Source organism: Antechinus flavipes, chromosome 3, assembly GCF_016432865.1.
Source record: "Antechinus flavipes isolate AdamAnt ecotype Samford, QLD, Australia chromosome 3, AdamAnt_v2, whole genome shotgun sequence".
NCBI lineage: Eukaryota > Metazoa > Chordata > Mammalia > Dasyuromorphia > Dasyuridae > Antechinus > Antechinus flavipes.
Window position 1 is genome coordinate 143,534,900 of NC_067400.1, and position 24,165 is coordinate 143,559,064.

Sequence of the window (24,165 nt, forward strand, 5' to 3'; positions counted from 1 at the left end):
TAAATAAAATATGAAACATTAAAAATATGGTCATAAAGTATAGGATACCTTAGCAGTTCAAACTCGAATGTTATTAATTACAGAATACAAAAGTTGAGGTTGTTGCAGAAAAATCTAAAACTTCACACCAGTGGATGTGCCCAGAAAAATCATATCTCTTGTGTTTTTGAATAAGTATCTAGAATTTTCCACTAAAGTCACAGGAGTACTATAGTGCAGATTTAGAGAATTCAAAAAAATAAATCATTGGGTAACAGCTAGCCTTTTTATGTTATAGAGAATGTATAGTGAACATTTTGTTATAGAGAATCTTCTCTATAAATAGTACATTTGGAAATGAGTGGCTATGTTGGCACCCACTGGAATATTGTTGAGTTTGCTCGTGGGAACATCCCAAAATGTAAAAAATAACATAGTCATTGATAGAATCCTGAATTTAGAACTGAATGGATCTAGAACCCATTTTATGGCACCTTTTTGTTTTAAAAATAAGGACAAAGGGGGCTCAGAGATTTGCTTATGGCTAAGAAGGTATTTGCCATTTATAAACTAGGGACGATAATAATAATATTTATTGTATTTCTAGAATACATGCATATATGTACATCCATATAGAGACACATATCCATACACAGGGCACTTTATAAATTTTTGTTTAATTCTGTCAACATTACTATGAGCTATGTGGTCTTATTATTCCTATTTTGCAGAGGAGGTACCTTAAATTCAGAAAAGCTTCTGTCAACATTTCCTCAAATTCGGTTCTGGTTCTACCTGAAGAAAACATAATATGCTTCAGTTTCTTTGGAACTCTAGTGTGAGCACAAAGTTAGCAAGAACAAGGGAACTTAACTTTGACATCTGGAATAAAATTATGCCTATAAAACATCTTACTTTAAAATATTCTTTTGATATACACAACTACTTCAGTTGACATATTAATTATGTATTTTTAGAAGAACATCAACTTATCTAAGCAGATATCTTCAAAAATTTTGAAGATATAAAGATATGAAATACTTTATTCTTTGAAAAAGGCCTCATGGAACTAAAAAGTTATAGTTTTTTTTTTTTTTAATTTCATCTAAGCAAAATAAACTTAAAAAAGAAAAATAAAACCTTTCCCCAAATTTTTACATAAATAGAATGTTGGATTTTAGACTTTATACTATACTAAATGACAGATTAGAAAAAAATTTAAATGATGTTAAAAATCTAGAGATTTGAAAATAAAGTAACGGCAAACTTGAGTTTTTTATAGTAAGCAGCACTATTTATGGAGAAAATACCAATACAAATCTTATATAAGTTCTGTCTCTTAGTTAAATGAATAAGTCTAATGCTAAAGGTAAATCAGCATTTTTTTTTACCTTAGATGAAAATGTAGCTGAAGCAATGGAGTTGAAGTACAGATGAAGCAGAAGTGAAAAATCTTTGAAAGACTTATTAATGAGACCTAGATTTGGGAAACAGTCAGGTAAGTGACAGATAAATCAGCTAACAGTCCTAGTATTTGGTAATCTAATCTTCCTTGGTCCTTTTTAGATTTTGTCATGATTTTAAATTACCTATCAAAAATTTACTTCATGTAATTATATATGCAGATTTCTATTAAGAATTTAAGAAAATAGGAGTTTAAAATTCTAAGAGCACATTTCTTTTCTTATTTAAAAATCTTTTCTTTTTAAAAATTCTATATATCATACTGAAATATACTGAACTTTTTTTATGTCCAATCAGAATGCAAAGATAGGGCAAACTTTTGCATAAATATAGTTTCTGGTATTTAGACCAATTGTAGTTTAATCTCTCTAAGCCTTCCAAAAGAAATTCTGAATGTATTACATATTTAGTCAAAATATATGACAGGAAATCAATAAATAAGATAATTTTTCTTGTTTCACTGATATTATATGCTGAAAATATATACATTATTACAAAGGACTTTCATCAATAAAACTGAATATGTAATTCTCACAGTTTCCTTTACATATGTATATTTGTGTGTATGTGTATAATACATGTTTGAATATTTGTGAGATAGAATGTCTTGAAGATGTTTAAATTTACCTCTGATATTAATCTCTTACATACAACACAAATATTTACCAAAATTGATTTCAATATATATCCTTAGATATAAACACATATAAGTAAAACCACCAATTAAGTTTTAAAATTATATAAATGATTATTCTTTCCAAAATTTTATTTTTAAGCAGCTAGTATTCTAAATCTAAGTGATATTTGAAATTTATTCTCATTTATCTAAAGATATTTTAAAATTACCACTACCAAAAATAGTTATTGGTACCTATGCTAAAAGTATAAAATTGTAAAGTATGAAACATAACTAATTAGTATAGTAGACTAACAGAGTAACTGTATGTGGCCATTAAAAGAATATATTTGCTTATAATATGACACTGAAATATTTTAATGATCTCAGATATTGCCATTACTCCTAGTTTTTACAGCTTTGATATGGGATGCAGTTGCCACTTCATTAATTTTTCGGAGTCTTATAATAAAGCTATAAAATAAAGCCATTTAGGGCTTTCCCCCACCTTTCAGAAATTCAATTCAGTTAAATCAGTAGAAGCCATCCTTAAATATTATGTGAAATAACAGTAAGAATGTTACTCAGGACTTCCTTAATTCTTAATACAGTGTATGTGTCCTTCTAAGTGTCTCCATACATTCATATAAAATGTGAAAAAAATTTAGCTAATGAAGCAGTTTAGTCTATGTAATTTCAAAAAATCCAGATATTTGGAAGCATTTAGGAGATGGTTCAAAAATTCTTTTCACATGGATATTTGGGATTGTGTAGATAAAGGGGCAGAAAATAATGGGTGCTGTATTGATTGTTCTTTTATATAGGGCTAAAAACACCTAGTGAAAACTTATTTGGTGCTATTTTTGTTTTTCAGAAAACTCTAACTTCATATTTTCTAGTGACAGTTTATAGACTTATTAGCAGATCAACATAATTTTCTGAATACCAGAATCTGAATTACAAAGTCTTTACCAGTTTGATTTAGAAACTAGACTGTGCTGTTGTCCTAGAAAGTGAGGGGGATGACTTTCCATTGACTTCAGGGAAAATGAGAAATAATTGCTTAAGTCCCAAACTTAATGGTGCAGAAATTAACCCGTTGGAAACCTGGCAGCTTTTTGTTGTCCTACCTGTTTTAATAGTAATAAGTTTATAAATTTTTACTGAGAATTATGTTTGAGGGGAAGTGTGTGCAAAAACCATAAAATAAAATTCAAATTATTCATTTTGAAACTTTCTGGAATTTCCCACTAAGCATTTGTATATGAAATACACAAGGCACTCTCCCAGGCTCGAATTACTGTAAAAATTATAAGATGGTAGTTTTAAAAATCTATTAAATTTTTACCACATAATATGGTTATTTGTCATAAAGAGAATTTTGACCCAGACATCATTAGATTGCTAAAAATAGCCTTTTGAAATGATAAATTTTATAGAAGGGTGTCCATTTTCACTGCTTAGAATACCATGACACATAAATGGAAATAATAAGAAATGCTTTTTTGCTAAAAACAAAGTATGGCATTTTAATAATTTTAGGTGTAAAAATGTTTTTAATACCCGATTTGATTTAAAAGATAATGCTATATGAGAATTAAAAACTCTTTTATGTTTCTTTTTGAAGTCACAAAAGTAACTGCAAATGTTCTGCTATGTGTAAAGTAGAAAATGAATTAAAATCAGCAAATTATGATTAAAACTACCAGCAAAGATGATTATTGCATATTGACATATTAAATGTTTACATACATTTATGAAAGATGTAAATATGTATAAGAAACCATAAGAAGATTCAGACTATAACTTTTCTGTTACACAAATTCTTACTATTTTTTTTTCTTCTGAGAAACCTGTATGAACATGGGGATTTTCCCATGATTTGGAACCTATGATGCTCATTTTTTGTTCACAACCACAGTATTTCTAATTTAAAGTACAAAGGAGTATTGAGGGGAAAAGGAAGAATTGACAGATTGGGCTCCTAACCATTGCAAAAAAAAAAGTTTTAAAATACATTTTTACTTAACTTAGTTCCCTCTCTCAAGCTTCTTAAGTAGCTATCAAATCTCATAAAGCTTTAAAAGGCCTTTTAACTTGTTGGATGTGATCAGCATGGTAAGCATTAGATGGGAGATGACACAGGAGGTGAGGATGGAACCAGTATCCTGTATTTCACAACTTATTCCTCAGTGAAGTCAACAAAGGAGTGGGAGGGAGAGCAGAAGAATGTGGAAAAAGAGCAAGGAGGTAACGTGATGTCAGGGTTTCAATTTCAAATTCTTGTACATGAAGACCACATTTTCGGCTTCCATCAATAAGCTTTTACCACTGGTATTTAGTGTAGAAAATCAGGAATTGAGTGTTATAGCCACAGAACATTCTAGACATATATTTAGGTGAAACTACTATAAAATTATTTATAGCAAAAATTATAAGCCCTGATTTTTTTTTTTTTTAAGATAAATTATACCTGGAAACACCACTGAACAAGTGTTTGGTGTTTGTAGGGAAGAGAACTCTCTGGGATCCTCAGTTTGAGTCAGTTATGCAGTGTGCAAAGTTCTTTTTTGACTTTCACAATTCCTACTGGAGAGCCTACTGTGGCAGTTGTTAAGGGCCGTTTGCAAAAGTCTTTTTTAAAAAAATAGGGAAGAAAGTGTGCTCTGGTCTTAAAATCTAACTTCAGGTGTGTGGTCAATAGAGGGATGAGTGAACTGGGTCAACGTCTCGAACATGAATGCAAAAGTCTCATTTTAAGTTTTCTGTCCGCAAGCAAAAATCTTGCTGTGAACGAATATAACTTTTAGATATGTCATAATCACTCAGCAAACTTTATCTTAAACCTTAGATTGCCCTGAATTAGCCCTTTCCTCCTTCACCCTCCCCCCCCCCCCCCCCCAAACGATCCCTAAGACCACCGCCAAGATAGTTGAACTCGTGTGAGCAGTGAGCAGCAGTAACAATAAACAGCCACGAGCGCTACAGAGTCCCACTGTGACCAGGACAGGCTGTGTGCTTCCCTCCTCCGGACACGAGGTGCTGCTTGAGTGTGCGTGTGTGTTTGTGCAAGGCGAAGAGCGTGCATGTGGCTCGTAATGCGAACGGTGTAACTCCGAGCAGGGACTTACTGTGGGGCCACGGGCCGAGGCTCGGGGAAGGGCTGAGCGCGTGGGGAGTCAGGGAAGGAGTGAATGTAGTGCAAAGGGGTTTCCGCGCGCCGCTGCCCCGGCTAGAAAGAGGACCCACCGGGCGGCGTGGGCGGAGGCGGACGTTAGCGCGAGGAGGGGCGGGGTGTGCCTCCCGTGCTGGGGAGTTGGGAGTTAGGGGGCGGAGGTTTGGATGGGTGGCGAAGGTAGCAGCTCACTCGGGCTTTCCTTGGGTTGGCTGCGGGGAGAGATGAATTGCAAAGAAGGCGGAGACAGCCCGTGATTGGCGGGCGGGCGGGCAGCTCGGAAGTACTTTGTTTTTTATGCTAATGAGGGAGTGGGGCTTGTCCATATTTACGTTGAGGCGGGAGCCGCCGCCCTTCATTCACCCACATGGTCCCCTCGAGCGCCAGGCTTCTCCGTCGACTCTCCCGGCCCGAGCTGAAGCTTCGCGCCACTTCACACCGCCCGAGCCCGAGAGGAGGAGCACGAGCTGGAAGGAGCCCCGCGGGGAGGGGGTGGGGGGCGCGGGCGCCCGCTTCCCTTCACGGAGCAGCGGCGACTCTGGTTCCCCCACCCTAAACTCCCCACCTTTGGGACGGGGGTAGCCGCTCGCTGCTGCCGCCCCTGGGCCCAGAGCCGCCGCTTGTAGTAAGGCGGAGGTGGGGGGTGGGGCGGAGGGAAGAAGGGGGGGGTGAGTGAGAGGCGGGGGCAAGAGAGAGCGTGGAGTGAAGATGGTGGCGGCAGCGGCTCCTCCTTACTGGTGAGTGTCTTTACTACGCGTTTCTTATTGACATGAAACCTGTTGTGTGAGGTTTTCCCTCCGTCCCGGCGGGAGGCGGCGCGGGGCGGGGAGAGGAGCGGAGGGGAGGGGAGAAGGGGGGTCCCGGGCCGTGCTGCGCCGCGCGGGGAGGAGGGAGGCGGGCTTCCCCGGAGGAACGGCGGCGGCAGCATGGTGGCGGCGGCGGCGGGGCTGGGCGGGAGGGCGCAGCGTGGTGGTTTGGGAAGGAGGTGCGCGCGGGGAGTAGTCGCGCGGACGGGAAGCTTTGCGCGAGAGAGGGATTCTCCAGCCCGGTCGCACACGCGGTGCTTGCTTCGGAGCTGCAGTTGTTTCTTGGGGCTTGGCGCCGGGAGGTGTAGGGAGGCAGGCGCATGGCAGCCGGGACTCTTCCTCCACTCACTCACTTGCACGCGGGTCGGGCGGGCAGACGGGAGGGAGGGAGGGAGGAAGGAGGGGATGAGGGAGATTTGAAAAAGCGTGTGCGCCGCTTGCTCCTAGGGTGCTATAGGGAGTCGTGCCGCCCCCCCATCCAGCCGCTCCGGACGGGAGCCTCACCCCACCCCCTCTCTCGTTTCCCCTCCCCCCTCCCCGGACACATCCAGGGCGGGCGGGCAGAAGCGCGGCTCACACAATGGCCCCACTTTGAGGGGAGGGGTGGGAGAGGGCAGATTTCGCTCCGTTTTGCCCTTCCATAGCTTTCGGGGGTGAGTGAATCAAAAGGCGGGGTGCGGGGGGAAAGGGTTCTTGGACTAGGAAAGTTTTTCCTATTCCAGGCCCGGGCCGAGGGGCGGACGCGCGTGTGGGGGTTGGTGTGTAGTTAAAGCGCCTGCAGAACAAAGCGGCGACGACGGTAGCACATGGGGCAGCCCTTCAGGCCGCGGGAAGCGCCCGCGCCGCTGGGCCCGTCCCGAGCCGGTGAGGGCGTCGGGCCGGCGGCGGCGGCGGGAGGGGGAGGCGCCAAGGCCCCCCAAACTTTGTGCGTGCCAGGGTGGGCGGGAGAGGCGCGCCGGGGCCAAACGAGTAGAGCGTGGGGGTTGGGGGGCGGTGCATCCCGCAGGGGGCACCTCCGCCCGCCCCTTCCCGCCCTCCCGCCTTCCTGCTCCACACCTCCACATGCTTAGGCTTTTGTTAACGCCGCCGCCGCGGTGTTGGAGGCCATGGAGAGAGGGAGCCCACGCGCTGCCCTGCGAGCGGGAAGGAAGTCCTCTCCTCCTCCCCCTCGTCCGAACTGGAGGGCACGAGCGCTTCGCCCCCGCCGCGGTGGTCTTGGCTTTTACTCCGTCTTAGTTATAAAGTGGGCAGCGCCGAAGTGGCTGGGACGCGGCGGCGGTGGCCATGCCGCCATGTTAGCGCCGGGGCGGGCGGGCTGCGCGGGGGGTGGGGGACATGGCGGCGGCTGCGTGTTACTGCCGATTGTTCCTAGTTAGGCCTCGGGCCGCGTGTGAGCGGCACCAGCAGCCGCAGAGCCTCCGCCCCCCCCCCTCGGGTCGGGCTCTGGGGGAGGGGTGTGTCCACGAGGCCTGGGGAATGGGGGGGCACACAAAGAAGGGGGCGGGAGAGTCGGGAGCAGCGTGCGTTCCTTCCCTTTACTTCCTCCCCGCCCTGCCGCGCTCCCGGGGCTTTGGGCCTCTGCCTTCCCCGGAGTAGCAGCGTAGCCTCCGATGAGGGGGGGGCGTTTAAGGGTGGGGGAAGGCGGGGGAGTCACGCTGTAGCCTGGGCCTGACCTCCCCTCGCCCCCTGGTGGTGGTGAAAGGGAACCGCGCTTCTCTTGTGCGACATGTGCTGCTCCAGCTCCATGAGGGTAGGGAGCTCATGTTGAGCTTGGGTGTTTCCGCCTTTTTAATTTTTCTGTCCCCAGCCTTTGAAGCCCCTGAGTCGAGAGTATTCAAGAATAAGAATTGCCCTGGCCATTTTCATTATCTTTCCCTTTTATCTCTACCCAAAGATCTTGAGTACCACATCCAGCTTTGGGAAGCATGGGCTAGAAGCCACGAGGTCTTGGCTGGGGGAGGGGCGCGGCAGTGTCTTAACTTATACCTTCCTTTTTACATCCGAAATAGGTAGCTCAATACCAATAGGTAGAAATTTGTTTAGCAATCCCTGTTATTAAGTGTACTAAATTAATGTTTTATGTCGATTAATCTTTTGTTTTGTCTGTGGTCTATGTTTTAACTGTCCCTTTCCTCTTATGTTAGTGTAACTTTTTATAGCCCAAGTTTTTACAAATCCAGTAAGAAGATAAAAGCTGAAGCTAAAAGAAGTGGCTGAGTATAAAAACCGTCAAGAAAATAGTGTACTTTGGAAGCAAATAAATCGACGAGCGATCATTTTCAAAGTTTTTTCAACTTGGTAAAGAAAATTCTCTCTTTTTTTCCCCCCTCCAGCAAGCCACCCTTGGAAAAAGTTATCAAAGAACTTTTTGAGTTGTATGGAAAACTTGAAGGAGTAAATTTTTTTTATGAATTGGTAAGTATGTTTTTAACTTTCATTTAAGTTGTTTTATCTTTTGCTATTTGCATTTGTAGTTAAGTCTAAAACAGACCAGGAATTCAATTTTTTTTTCTGTTTAATATTTTTTCATTTTAAGAATTTAGCTGTAGTAAAAGTAAAAATCCCTAATGCTTTACTATCTTGGTTGCTAATATCAAGCTTCAGCTTTTAAGTCTGTTCATGTAAAGTAGTTAATTGGGTTCATTCGTACAATCGATAAGCTTGGTACATAAGAGGACACAGTGCTTTCTTTAAGGTTTTATGAAAGATGCTTTTTATCCACAAACATTGAATACATATCCTTGCTTGTTTTTAGCAGTTAGGGATCTCAAAAATTTAAAATTGTCATCTAGATTAGTGAAAATGTCATTGAATTATAGCACTACTTTTATTTTGCAAAGTCATTTCTGTAATGTAATATTTGTTTTTTGGGGGAATAATTGGCATTTTTTTGGTCTTTAGATAACACTACAAGAACTAAATAGAGGGTACTTAATTTCCTAAAATTTTGTTGATTTTTGTGACTTACTCAAAGTGATGATACCTTGGTTTAATTATGATTTTTTTCTTTAAGGACTTGTACAGATTGTATAATTTTTTAAGTTATAATTGCCTGGTTTTTATTGAGGTCTGAGGCAAAGCAATAACATTTCTCTAAGGATTTAATGCATGTGTCACATGGAACTTTATATTATGATTCATCATGGTTGAGGTTTTTTTTATGTCTTTTTTTCCCTCATCAAGCAGGTATGGAGAAAACTAAATCCTATTGTAACTGAAGATAAAGATAGTAACCGGTCAGAATAATGTCAAAGTGCTTACAGTGCAGGTAGTGATATGTAGAATCTACTGCAGTGAAGGCACTTGTAGCATTATAGTGACAGCCGCCTCTGGAACAGTAGGTGGGATTTAATGTTATATGTTATGCTGGTGTCAAGTGCTTTTTGTTCTAAGGTGCATCTAGTGCAGATAGTGAAGTAGATTAGCATCTACTGCCCTAAGTGCTCCTTCTGGCATAAGAAGTTATGTTTTCATCCAGTAATTCAAGCCAAGCAAGTATATAGGTGTTCCAATAGCTTATTGTTTGCAGTCCTCTGTTAGTTTTGCATAGTTGCACTACAAGAAGAATGTAGTTGTGCAAATCTATGCAAAACTGATGGTGGCCTGCTATTTCCTTCATCAAGAGTTTTTGAATAATTTTTATCCTTTTTATTGCTGCAATATAGAAGTCTGCCCAGTGTACTTGAAAGGACAGCTTTTGTAGCACTAAAGTGCTTATAGTGCAGGTAGTGTTTAGTTATCTACTGCATTATGAGCACTTGAAGTACTGCTAGCTGTAGAACTACAACTTCATCGCATCTTCTCTTCAAACTTTTAATTTAAGCACTGTTCTATGGTTAGTTTTGCAGGTTTGCATCCAGCTGTATGATATTTCTGCTGTGCAAATCCATGCAAAACTGACTGTGGTGGTGGAAAGTCAGTAGAAAAAAATGTGGAAAAGTCAAACCCCTTTCTACACAGGTTGGGATCAGTTGCAATGCTGTGTCTGTCTGTAGTATTGCACTTGTCCCGGCCTGTTGAGTTTGGTGGGGATTGTGGCCGAACGATATTGAAATGAGTTGTTGAAGATAACATTTTCCACAATAAAGTGATCTTAAAAGTACTTGGAGCACAAACTACATTGAATATTCCTGGTATTTCATTGGTTTTGTGTTAATGTACTACTTAAGAGCCTAGGTTGGTTGTATTCCATGTCTCAAGAATTGAATATAACCATAAGTGGTCTTAAAGTTCAAAGTAAATGTTAATATCTGGGTTAATTTGAGTTTTAGGGTGCTTAATTGGCTAAATTTATTTACTTGACTTACAAGTCCTCATGATTTTGAAGAGAAGCACATAATTTAGAAGTACAAATTTAAGAGGTAAGTCCCTGTGTTCTGATTAAAGTGTTTGATTGTTGATTAGATCAATATAAATTGCTGAATCCCTGTTAGCAAAAGTAGTATGGTTTTAGAAAGATTGTATTTGAATGTTTCATACATCATTAGTTAACTTGCAAACTTTAATTTAACCTAGTTATTTATAGTCAAAACTTGGTTAAAAACTTTCACATGGAGTTGCTCTACTTGTTTATATTAAGTTTTAAAACTTAAAATAACTCAGCTTCTTGGTAGTCTTAACTCTTGATGATTAGCACTAACAGCTTTTATATTGCTTTTAGTGGCAAAGGACCATTAAATATGGTATATATTAATTAAAATCCCTGTTCTATAACCTTTGGGGGTAGGAAAGCTTGAGGATTATCAAGTTGTCACGACTGTCTTCTATCTTTCCTACCAGTCATTATCTTAAATTTTATCTTTAAGGTACTTAGAGTGTTCTAATTTCATCTCTTTTTTTCCAGGTAGAGTAATTTCATTTAAAAACTTTCAAGTTGGTGCTGACAAACAAGTAAAAATAAGCAGTCCAGTTAAAAGTTCAATTACATTTATTTAGTTGTGTAATAGGTTGTCTGAGTACTGTTTAATTTATAACAGGGTTTGCGTGTACAACACCTAATTTGTGGTTGGCCTATTAAAATTTTATGTTAAAACAAGCAATTTCATTAACTAATGTTGCTTTGCATCTGAATAAAACTTAAGATTTGGTTATGGGGTGGATCAGTTTGCTACTCTTAACATTCTTGCTGCTTTATTTCATAAATTATACCATCATTTTTCATATTGGTTTCAGATGAAATATTTGACTGAAATATTGACTCTAAATTATAGCTTTAAAACAACTAAGTTTGGGAATGGAAGGGGTTGTTGGTAAGTGTACTCTGAAACTCATTAAGGTAAGTTCCTGGGACTATGGCTGATATTAAGTAGCTTTTTACCCCAGTTTTTAGGATTGAATGATAAGATGTTGAAATTCAGCATAAAATGAGATTATTTTTCCCATTAAATGTAGAATCTTTTCAAGTTTTATGAGACTTTGTCTCTAAAAAAAAGTCTAAACTGTTTGCTAACCAGAGATCTGAATTAATACTAAATTGTTTCGTCTAATAGTACTTTGGAAGAAAATTAAATGTTTCAACTAATACTAGCTTTTATTTTAATCCCTTTTCTTTTCAATGTCCAAAAAAATTCTGTCCTCCTAGTATCAAGATGGATTGAAGTTTCTCCCCTTCCATATTACTCATGTTGTCTTAGTGCAGAGCTTACTAAAGGCAATATAGGAATTTTATTCCTGCTAACTGATCATCCGTACTGTAGCAATTATAGTAATATGTGTGGTAAATCAATAAATTGAATAAGCTTAATTTAAAATAAGAAGTACTTGTGTTTCTTGGGTAAATGAACACTAGAATGTATTCTAGTATATAGAGTATGTCAAGCCCTTTATAGTAGTAATACATAATTTAAAAAGAAACCTTTAGTGATTTTTGAGAAGAAATTGGTGTTTTAAATGGTGGATTTGAACATGGAGGGAGAACCAAACTGTAGAATTGTCTTCTCTATCTTGAAAGCCATCCAATTTCATAATCATATGTTGAGAGGATGTTTCAGATATAAAGCAAAAGTGAGATGGTTGTGATTATGATTATTTTTTAATTATAATTATTTTTTCTTGGATTTTCCATGGTGCTGTTTTGTCATTTTGAATTTGTCAATTCCTGAATATCTGCCTTAGAATTAATGCTTTCTTCATTACTACAAAGTTTAGCATTAAAATTTAAGAGCAATAAACATGCCTTTTCCATTTTGAAATTTATAGTATTAAATGAGTCCAATATAGAAATGGAATCCTTAAAAAAAATTGCTATATATTGTAAGAGGAAAGGATCAGACCCAGCTACCAATGTTAAGTGAGTAGATATTGGACAATTGTGAGTCAAGAAATGTTCATTCTGTAAACACTGGCATTTTCAGGGGATGCATTAACCTAGTTTTTTGAAGTATGTTGAATTACAAGGTCATAATGTAAGGCTCTTAAAAGTAGCTGAAATTACTAAGGTTTTGTAGATCTATAACCAACGAAAATCTCAAATAGTGGTCTGAATTCAGGAATTGAAAGAGAAATGAGAAGGCAATGTGTTTCCTAGGGTTATTGTGGCAGGAGGAATGAGACTGAAGAATTAACGTTTCGACAGTTTGGTTTATCAAACAACTTGAAATTCACAACTCCTTTTCTTTCCCCTGACTTTTTTTTTTAAATATGTATCCTGGTGGGAAAGATACAAAAGTATCAACACTAGGGCTGAAGATAAAGTAGCCGTGAAATTCTTGTGAATTTGCTATTTTTATTTCAAGTACAATGTCTGTAATAGGCATGGTGCTATTTTTGGGGAATGTATTTGCCTTTTTTTTTTTCTTATATTGACTAAAAAAGTTACATACAAAAATTGATTGAATCCACACATAAAAGATTGTTCAAGTCCCATAAAATAGCAAGCATTTTCCTGAGTTCAAATCTGTCCTCAGACATTAGCTATGTGACCCTGAGTGTGTTAACGTGATCCTATTTGCCTCAGTTCCTCATGGAAAAATTATCTGGAAAAGGAAAAGGCAAACCATTCCATCTTTAACAAGAAACCCCAAATTATGAGTCAAGTCATGAGTCAAGATAGGACTAAAGCAACTGAACGAAAATGTTTATAACACCTTGGACTATATTTTATTGCATATTTAGGAATATAATTTAGTTAGGACTTTAGTTCTTTAATTTCTTATATGATCCTTGGCTATTAAACAAAGATTTGTATGATATTTATGGTACCTTTCAGATAAGTTTTCATGCTTTAAAAAAACAAAAAGAACAAACTCTCACATGATAACCTGATTAAATAGGTGGAATGGAATAAAAAAAATTCTGATTCCTTTGCATGTTAAGTACCTGACATACCAGGATTTGATCTTGGCAAATTGGGTTGGGAATCTTAAAAAGTTAGGTCAAAATATTGAGCTTCATAACCAGACCATGAAAATTGTATTTTTAAAAATTAATTGGTCTTTGTGCATTATACTTAGTTGTAAATTACCTGTCTAGAATTTTTGGTGTCTCAAGCAACAGTTTATGTTGCCACATAACATCAAGATTTTAGTAGTGCTTAGATTATCAAATGTATGATTTTGAGGAGTTAAGGAAGCATTGGACCACAGGAAATCATTTGCTGTTAAGTGTATTAGATTATACCATGAGTTATAGTTTAAGTTGACATTTAAGTGCTTTTAAAATTTGCAAAGGGTCTTCATGTGATACAACATTTGTTGTGTTTTAAGGAAGACTTGCACCCTCATAATTCCAGTGGTTCCACTGTTACCATCCCTGTGAAGATGAGGTCTATTCTTTTCCTACCCACCATGCTAGAATTTTTTGAATAGATTAACTTTTAATTTTTCATGAACTTGTTAATAATTCTCCATAAGAAAGAAATATGACAATAGCTAACCCCTAAAGAGACATCTAGTTCTCATTCATTTTTATCACCAATTTACCACTATAAATGCTATTTAGATTATTTTTAATTCACTCACTTTTAGTATTTGTAACTGATTTAAATTTTTTCGCAGTCTTTATTCTCTTAATGTCTCTTGCAAAAGCATAGCTTCCCTAGATAGATTTGACTCTCTTATATTTAAAGTATGAAGTAGGAGTTGAAAAGTCAAAACTTGACAGTGCTGTTGGCTTTTTCTTATACTAAACAATTTAAATTGTGAGGATAAACAAAAGACAGTTGAAATTATCTGAAATTAAAGTGTAGTTTATCAAAATCATTGCTACTCAAGTTAAAACATGTTAACTAGAATCTGTATAATATGAAATTGAATGTTAGCCTGTGTCCCTAATCTTGATAGTAAAAAAGTACTTTGATGAAGACAAAGACATGTTTGTTACATGGTCTAATTCATGGTGATTTGGGATGATTTTTTTCAATTTCTCATACCTATAAGTCAAATTTGAATGTTCCCTGTTTGCACCAAAGGATTCTATATTGTACAGCATTGGAGTGGGAAAAAACCTGGCTTTGATTCATATTTGCTTCACACTAAGTCATTTAACCTATGTGAACTTCATCAGAAAAGTGAACATTAGTACTGACAAGAGATTGAATGGTAATTAACTTTGAGGTGGGGTAGTATTAACTCATTTAAAAATAACTTTGAAGTGTTTTGCCTGTCAGATGAATTTTCATAATTCATTGGTTACCTATTGAGCATTGATTGTTTAAATACTGTTAGTTTTTTAAATTTCCATTTTAGATTGATAGATTAATAACAGCTTTTATCATTTTATAGTTCTATTATGTTCACACATATTACAAGATATATATGTATCAATGCAGGATGCTTGTTTTTTTTTTTCCCCAAGTTCAGAAAAACATTTTTTTGGTGAGGTGGGATAGTTAGGAATAGGGATAAATAAGTTGAGAAAATTTCTGCAATCGAGTGTAAAAGTCCAAAAAAAAAAAAAAAAGTCCTTACTATGGAAGTTAATCTCTGAACTTTTCCTTTTGGGTGTTTGATCTCTATCTTCCAGGTGAATAGAAACATGATCTTAGGTTTTGGTACCTGAATACTCAAATTTGATTATAAATGTCCTCAATTTTGCTTGAATTGGTTGCTCCCCACTCCCCAACATAAGGAGTTCATTACTGGTGGATTGTTCATAGACAAAGCACTTGGAACTAGGTTCAAATTATTCATATAGGGGGTTAGAATTCTACTTTCTCTTTTAACATCATTGGTTCTCACTAGTATGTCTCATAAGATAGACCTGAAAACAAACTCCAAAATAAAGTTTATAATTTGTTTTCCAAGACTCTATTCAACCCCTGTAATAGTATTCATGTTTATAGTAACTGACTTTAGTGTTTTCAGTGATTTAAGAATCAACTACTCAAGTAATTTTAAGTACATATAATTTTGCCACATGCAGTCTTAATTGTTGAAAGTGTACATAGTATATACATCCATTTTTTAAAATAACTTTCTTTTTTAATAGTATTTTCCCCCTATTTCATATCAAGACAATTTTTAGCATTCTTTATTTTTATATACATAGATATACATATATATATACACACACACACATATATACACACACATATACACACACACACACATACATATACATATACATGTCCAAACAGTTATTTTGCTGTACAAAAAGAATTGGACTCTGAAATATTGTACAATTAGCCTGTGAAGGAAACCAAAAATGCAGGCGGGCAAAAAGATAGGGATTGGGAATTCTTTGTAATGGTTCTTAGGCATCTCCCAGAGTTCTTTCGCTGAGTGAAGCTGGTTCAGTTCATTATTGTTCCATTGGAACTGATTTGATTCACCTCATTGTTGAAGCTGGCCAGGTCCATCAGAATTGATCATCATATAGTATTGTTGTTGAATATATAGTGATCTCCTGGTCCTGCTCATTTCACTCAGCATCAGTTCGTGCAGGTCTCTCCAGGATTTTCTGAAATAATCCTGTTGGTCATCAGAATTGATCATCATATAGTATTGTTGTTGAATATATAGTGATCTCCTGGTCCTGCTCATTTCACTCAGCATCAGTTCGTGCAGGTCTCTCCAGGATTTTCTGAAATAATCCTGTTGGTCATTTCTTACCGAACAATAATATTCCATAATACTCATATACCACAATTTATTCAGCCATTCTCCAAATGATGAGCATCTATTCAGTTTCCAGTTTCTGGCCACTACAAAGAGGGCTGCCACAAACATTCTTGCACATATATACAGCCATTCTTTAAAGCAAAAATTGAAAGAGGACATTTGTCTCTTCTCCAGTCTTGATTTAGTGAAGTACACTTATTGAAGCTATCTGATAATTGAAAAATTTGTATTTTGAATTCTATATATATACTAGAAATTATGAAACACCTTTTATAACTCCACAAATCGGCTTAGAAAGCAATTTATCATTTTAAAAATTTGAAAAAGTAACTTTTCTCATAGCTAATTTACATATACCAGGGAGCCTGCAAAATACACAAACTAAAAGTAAGATGCAATTGCAATTATCTACTAACTTGGGTAGTGTTTTAAATTGATAACTGTACAACTGGTCTCAGAAAACATACTGGAGTTTGGTACAAGAAGTAAGGTTTGAATTTTGATTTGGCTATGTGGTTTTTGGAAAGTAACTCTCCCTCTAAAAAACTCTTTCCATATGTAAAATGTTTTTGAACCTATAAACTTCCTATTACTTGCATCATCATTCCTGTCAGCTCTCTGCATTCCCTTTGTTGACCTTTAGAATCTTTGCAAATAAGAGTTGTCTTTTTAGCTTTGATAAAACAAGTACCTCCAAATCTTTGTCTATATAGTCAACCTCAAAAATAGATCGATACTAGTAGGAATGAGTTAGGACAGTTTGGATGAAATAGAGGTATTTGATTTAATGATGTCAGTTGGACAGCTTTGTGAAAGATAAAGAAGAAATTTAAAGTTAGGCTATTAGGAGCCTACTGTAGTAAATGAAGCGAAGAAGAGAGAAAAATGATTGGGAGATTTGAGTTGACAAAATTGAGCAGATTGTTTGAATGAGTAGCCATGTTTTTAATCCTAGGGGAATGAAAGAATAAAGATATTAAAGAGAGCTTCCTAGACCTTAATGAGTTTTTTCTACTTTTATAACATCAAAGAAGTTAATTAGGCCCTGTAAAGGGCAAAATACAGCAGTGTTACTTGTTGCAAAATATCTGTGTGATATAAGACAATTACAGAGAAGCGACATGCAAGGACAAAACTTAAAAGATAAGGACCCAGATGGTTTTGCTGAACTATTACCATATGAGGGAAAGGATGTGAGAAATGTGTGGAATATTTTGAATGATGTAATAACTTGTTATATTAAATCTGAATGTACTTTTTTAAAAAAGCCTTTCCCTCTCTGATTTAGCCATTTCTTTTATCTACACTAAATGTATCAGTCTCTATCTATGATATCATAAATTGATGGTAAAGGGCTTTTATGATGATTCACTCCAGAAATATAGGACAATTTCTGTGGGCCCAAACTCCTCTTAGGTTGAGGTAAAATCTTGTTCATATACCAAGGGAAAGACAACAGATATGAAATCATTTATATAATTATAAACATTTATATAAAATGATATGTAAAAGATTAATAAACCTTTTATAAATAGTAAGAATGAATATAAGAAATTACTATATGATTACCCATAGGGTTATTTTTCTCCCCATGTTTACATACATCTTCCCATATTAGTTACATACATAGACTAAATCTTTTAGATTTAGAATTATAATATTCTTCGTTAGTCTTGGCATAATAGGAAATCCCAGAGATGAGTTAGTCATTTCAAAATTGTGTGTCTATGTCATTAATGTATATCTAGTATCTAACTAAGTAATTTGAAAAGATTTAATGTATGCAAGAAGTCGAGATCAGAAAGTCATGAATGTAGATTAGTACTCTTGTAATTGTGAGACCTAGAAAGAAGAAGGCTACCAGTAATTTGGGTGGAACCCAGAATAGCTCCTTTTCATGCATACATTTTTATATAATTCTACTTGGACAACTCAATTGTGTCTTGTTTTCTTAATGTGATGCGTCCTCCCTCTTTTTTCTAAAATTGTCTGCACCATGTGACATTAGCAATCTAAAATTTTCCCTTTAAATTTAAAGAATTTCATTGTTCAAAAAGTACTTTTTTAATGTTTTGGAACATGTTCAGCAAGTTGAGGATCTCTTGAGAAAAATAGATGAGGAGGGTACATATCATAAGAAATTAAAACTTATTAAAATTTATTACGAAAAGATTGTTCCTAGGAACAAATGAGATGAGATATATACTACAAAAGTTTATGTATCTTAATACCAAGAACACCCCAACTAGTGTGATAACTATTTGATAAAAGTTATTAGGAAAATATGGAGGGGGTATAATTTAGATTTAAACTAATATTTTATATACCCATGTAGATAAATAACTTAAGTATAAGTCACAGATTATAGAAATGTGGTGGAATTTACCTGTTAGTGGTCAAGTTGGCAATGGTGGAGAGGTTGTGAGACAGGCATAAGATGACATTACTGAACTTGTAAGTGGGAAGGGAGGTACTGTGCAGTGTACAACTCAAGAGTTCTCCCTAAGTGGGACTGCAAGAATGGCATCAATAAAAATGAATGCTTAGAAATATAGATTTAAGAAATTTTGAACGTCACCAGTTATCCTTAAGTGCCTGGTTTGCTCTGTTCAATAGTGATCATTCACACAGGCTATTGGAATGTACTAGATATGTTTCCAGTAACATTTTAAAGCTCTACACTCAAATACCAAATTATTGAATCCAAATCACTATGTAGGTGTTAGTTAGTGATAGATGAAAAATGGTTCTTGAATTGCTGAGCTAGTATTAACACAGAACTGCTGGGATTCCCTTTGCAATCCTCTTCCCTTTGAATGTAGATCTGCGGAGAAGAGCAATTATGATTGCTTACTTGGATACCTCTTGGATGACTTGGAAATTGCCTATTACAATCTTGGAAGGTGAAAGACTAGTAATCCTTATCTTAGCAGCAACTAAGTCCAGCTTTCACTAATTACCCTGTTGTTGTACCTTATAGATCAATACACACTACTTTGCCCAAGTGCTCTGAGACTCCCTGGGCTCTGCAATCCATCCCTTATCTAAAACCTTATATCTTAAGGAGTCTCCAATATCTTGTAGCTGAACCTTAAGCAAGTCTTGTTTCCCCCAAAGAAGGGGAGCTCCTTTAGAGTGAACTTTTAACTGTTCCCCTTCCCATCTTTCTCCATTTGTTAGCACAGTGGTTGGCTTCTAGTAAGGATTGGTTTGTACAAGGCATAATATAACAGGTTGTCTAGATGGGCAACTAAGAAATGGGAGAACATATTTAAAAATTTTAAAACCTTTTTATGTTGTGATCTTCAGAACAACCCTAATGGCAGGGTTCCCATTTATATATTAAAGTTTGGGGGGAATGGTCTGTGACAAACTTTTGAGCAGCTGATGGTACCAGGAATTTCAGTAAATGATAAATGGAGGGTGGGGTTATCCTTTTAACTGGCATATGGAATTTATGGTGATGAAAAGAATGAAATGAGATTGAAAGTGAGGTTATTGTCTAGTTGCCATTTTTTTAAACTGGTTCACAGTTCCATATGGGGTCTCATAACTAAATGGGGGTTTCACAAAATTATGATTGATTAGCAAAATATTATTTGTATAACTTACATGCCTATACATTTGGGGTGATATAAAAACCTCTGAAAACGGGTCTCTAGTGGAAAAGGTTTTAAGAAGCTCTAGTCTAGCTTATGTTTTATTCTTTAGACAATGGAGAGTTAGTAAAGTATTCTTATGGGAATTATATGGTCAGACTACATTAGAAAAACGTATTTAGTTGTATAAGAGGAGAAGCTAAATGAGCTAATTAGAAGACAGTTGCAAGTGAGTGGTGGCCATTACAAAAGGAGACAAAAACAGTGGTAGAATTGACCTGTCTCAGAAATGTACTGGACAAAAATGTTAAAAATAAGAATGGTAGATTTAGAAGCTTAGTCACCAGATGGTGATGCCATTAAGAGAAAAATAGGTAGTTATGTGCTGAGGAGAAAATGGGCAGGTAAAATCCAAGCATGTAGAAGGAGATGCTAAAAGCATTCAAAAAATTGGAATATTGCCCCAGGAATAGCCTGCATTGAGGTCATAATTAAATATTAGTGTTTTCTAAAGGAAAAAAAGATAACGCTTCAGAGGTATACTTGTTTGGTTTAAGGCAGGAAGCGAAATTCAAGTAGGAAAAAAGTATTGCTGAAGCAATCAATATAATGTGTGGTCAATACTGACTGCGAAAGTGTGGGGGAGTGAGGACAGAAAAATGTGTCTAGCAGTTAAGAGATCATTGATATGAAAGACTACATTTTTTATTGTACCAGATAAGTGGCAAAAATGATCAAAAAGATGGAAATACTCAGTACTGGGAGAATTGTAGCAAGATATGTGCAATTGTACATTGGTGGAGCTGTAATTTAATAAAGTTATTTTAGAAAGATACTTGGAATTATGTTAAATGATTAACGTCCATATAATTTGATCCTGAGAGATTGTATTGATTTAAAGAAAAAAGTTTCCTAGTATTAAGCAGAACTTTGTAGTAGCAAAGAACTGGGATTAATAGATCTTCTGTGACTGGAATGATTGTTACATGAAAGCAATTGTGTAAAAAAAAAAAGAGGGAAACATGGAAAAAAGTTAAATGGTCTGATATACAATCATGCTAGGCTAAGAAAACAACCTGATTTATTTGAGGTTTTCTTGCAACGATACTGCAGTGTTTTGCCATTTCCTTTTCTAATTTATTTTACAAGTTAAGAATTGAGATAGAGGGTTAAGTGACTTGTCCAGCGCCACATACAGCTATTAAATGTCTAAAAGTGAGTTGACGTCTTTTTGACTTGAGACATTGGCATTGTTACTATCTGTTGTTCAATCTAATTGCTATATGGCAAGCCAGGGTTTGCCAGAAGGTATCAATTTGTCACTCATTGATACCTTTGCTATATCTGAAGAAATGAAAGAAGATTCCCAGCACCCTAAGAAAATAGATGGATGTGACACTTGGGAAGTGATCTGCTCACTGAAGGGATAAATCAATGCAATCAAATATATTTGATCATTTTTGCCTTGGACATAAATACTGATCAAATAAGCTATACATTTGTATAGGAGACAGTCTTATTTTGTCTCATTTGCAGTTTTTATAGTATATAATGTAAACAGCAGATACTGTAAAGTCTTTCATAAATAATGTTGAGATTATTTAGATTTAGATCCCAATAATAATTCTTCCCCATTTTCCCTGTTGGCAGAAAATTACTGACGTGAGAAATAAAAATCGTGTACAGGAGTAGTCATAAACAGACATGCTCTTGTCACCCACTTTAACTTCAACCACCCTATATTGAGTTTCCATCCCTGCTACTTCAATGAAATTTCCTTTTCCAAGGTTTCAATTATCTTTCTGAAGTAAATGTATTAATATCTTGTCTTCCAGAGAGAAAACGGACATACATACTGAGCCATATATCCAGAAATGATTGAGAATTCCTCTTTCAGCAAGTCAATTAAACCCAAGCCATAGTATGTTTTATGGAGAGCTCAAAAGAGCAAGTGCTCACATAGTGGTCAGAAAAAATGATTCCAAAGCCATTTTGATGGGGTGTTCAGAATTTTGGAATTGATTGCACAGGACTAAATTTTATTAAGTACCTCAAAAGAAATGAGATTCGCAGATTTAAGAGAATCCACTGTAAATATTCATATGGATTATTTGGTCCTGACCTATGGTAGAGCAATTCTAAGCTTATAATAGTGTGATCAGCCACAGTCCAATACACTTTAATTTGACTATAATGTAGTAATGTCATTTTGATCTTGATTTTCTGGGAGAACGGAGGATCACTTATATAATATAGAATGTGTATTATTTGAGGGCAAGGATTATTTCTTCTTTTCCTATTGTCTGCCACTGCTCTGAAAAATAAGTGCCTAAAAATTGTTGAATGTACTTTGAAAGCTCAAAATGCAGCTATCTTGAGAGGACTTGGCCAGTTTCAAGTCCCACTTCTTAGGTCACTGAAGAAAAATTACTTAACATAGTTCCTTTAGACAATTTTATCTCTGATTTGCAGAATGATGCTTCTAGGTATATATAGAAGAGTTGCCTATTCATTGTTGGAAGTTTTCCTTTAAAAAGTGTCGAACTCGATGGACCATTAAGTCATGTGTGTGCCACATTTTGACTTTGAAAGTCACATTAATGTTTATGCCTTAAGTTTTGATAATCTATTTGATTATCTGTTTGAAATCTACTCTACACTAGTGGAATCACAATTACTAATTCTTCATTCCTTCCATTAAAACACTTGAAATAGTTTTCTTAAAATAATGGCTTTACCACATTGACTTTTTAATTTACAACTTAATGAAAATTTGTATGAATTCAATTATATATTAAAGTCACTATGAAAACAATATTTTAAACAGTTCTCTAAACTGAAATGTAAATACTGATAAGGCAGTTTGTCTTTACCAACAAAGACAATATTTAACAAATCCTAGTAAGTTGAAATTCTACAGAATACTTTGGTAGGACAAAATTATTTTTTCAGAGAAATTTTTTAATAAACTATTTCCAGCATTAAGGAAATGGTTTACATTGCGTAAGTTTGCCAAGTATAAAAAGCCTCATTTAATAGGAGAGATGTTAGTACCACATACTAGGTATTGATGTAAAAATAATGCTTTTAAAGTCTGGAATTGTTCCTATCAATACATAACAGTGGCAAAGAGCAGAGCAGGTATGTTGGGCTCAGTAAAGAGATTCATTTCTATGGCTAGAGATTGTTTCATTCTTTACCAGTACTTGCTGGATAGTAGATGCTAAATAACTTTCTTTTTTAACTTTGCAAGCTTTATTTTTTAATAGTCGCAAAGATAGTTTTCACCCATTCATCTTTGCAAAATGTTGTCTCCAAATTTTTCTCCTTCCTTCCCTACCATCACCTCACCTAGACAGCAAGTAATCTAGTATATGTTAAAACACACATGTTCTTCTGCTATACATATTTCCACAAAAATTAAATCACAAAGGGGGAAAACAAACAGCAATAAAAAAGATAAAAATATATTGTGATCCACATTCAGTCCCCACAACCCTTTCTGGATGCAGATGGCTCTGCATCCCAAATCTGTTGAAATTGGCTTGATTCACTTTACTGTTGAAAAGATTTATTGATCTGTATACATAATCTTGTTGCTGTGTACATTTTGGTTCTCACTTTACTTAGCATCAGTTCATGTAAGTCTCTTCAAAACCTTTCTGAAATAATCTTTGATTCTTATCAAAAATAATATTCCATAACATTCATAATCAGCTGTTATCCAATTCAGATGTTCACAATTCACATCTACTCTCTTTTTAGCTCCTTGCCACTACAAAAAGTGCTACAAAAATTTTTGCACTATGGGTTTTCCCATTTTTTTATGATCTCTTTCAGATGCAGTTTCAGTAGAGACACTGCTGCATCAAAGGATAGACACAGTTTGATCGATTCACAACTCGACCAACAATGAAGTGTCCCAGTTTCCCCACATCCCCTTCAGTATTTATCATTATCTTTTCCTGTCATTAGCCAATAAGCTAGAAGCCTTTCAAGTAAGATCAGATGTGAAGCAAGAATGCCTACTGTCACCAAGGCTTAGTATTGTATTAGAAATTTCTATTAGCAATAGAAGAGAATGGGAGGAATCAGATTAGGGAATGAGTAAAACTTTTTTGCTGATATAATAGTATATTGGAAAAGCCCCCAAATTCAGAGTTTGGAAGTTTTAGCAAATTAATTGGATATAAAGTAAATCCACATAAATATTAAGCATTCTTGTTTATCAAAAGTTAAAACTATGCAAGAATAGTAAAAGATCCCATTTAAAAACTAGACAGTAAACCCATGAACTATATAGCCAAAAACTTTAAAAAAATAACTTGTAAAGTGGGGCCAAGATGATGTACTGAAGCCAGGAAGCTGCTCCAGGAAGTTTCCCTTGAAAAGACATGAAACCAAACCTGAACGGAACAAAATCATTCTCCAGTTCAATATAGATTGGAAACACATAGATTGGGAAATC

General features: G+C 36.3%; 1 long non-coding RNA gene across 1 annotated transcript; it reads right to left on the reverse strand.

Annotated features, from left to right (window-relative positions):
* Nucleotides 1-642: 642 nt before the first annotated feature.
* On the reverse strand, nucleotides 643-5,390 carry LOC127553365 (uncharacterized). The gene is made up of 3 exons (XR_007951731.1): nucleotides 5,191-5,390; nucleotides 1,371-1,456; nucleotides 643-774 (listed from the first exon to the last, which is right to left on the reverse strand). It is a non-coding gene; the product is annotated as an uncharacterized LOC127553365 (long non-coding RNA).
* Nucleotides 5,391-24,165: the final 18,775 nt, after the last annotated feature.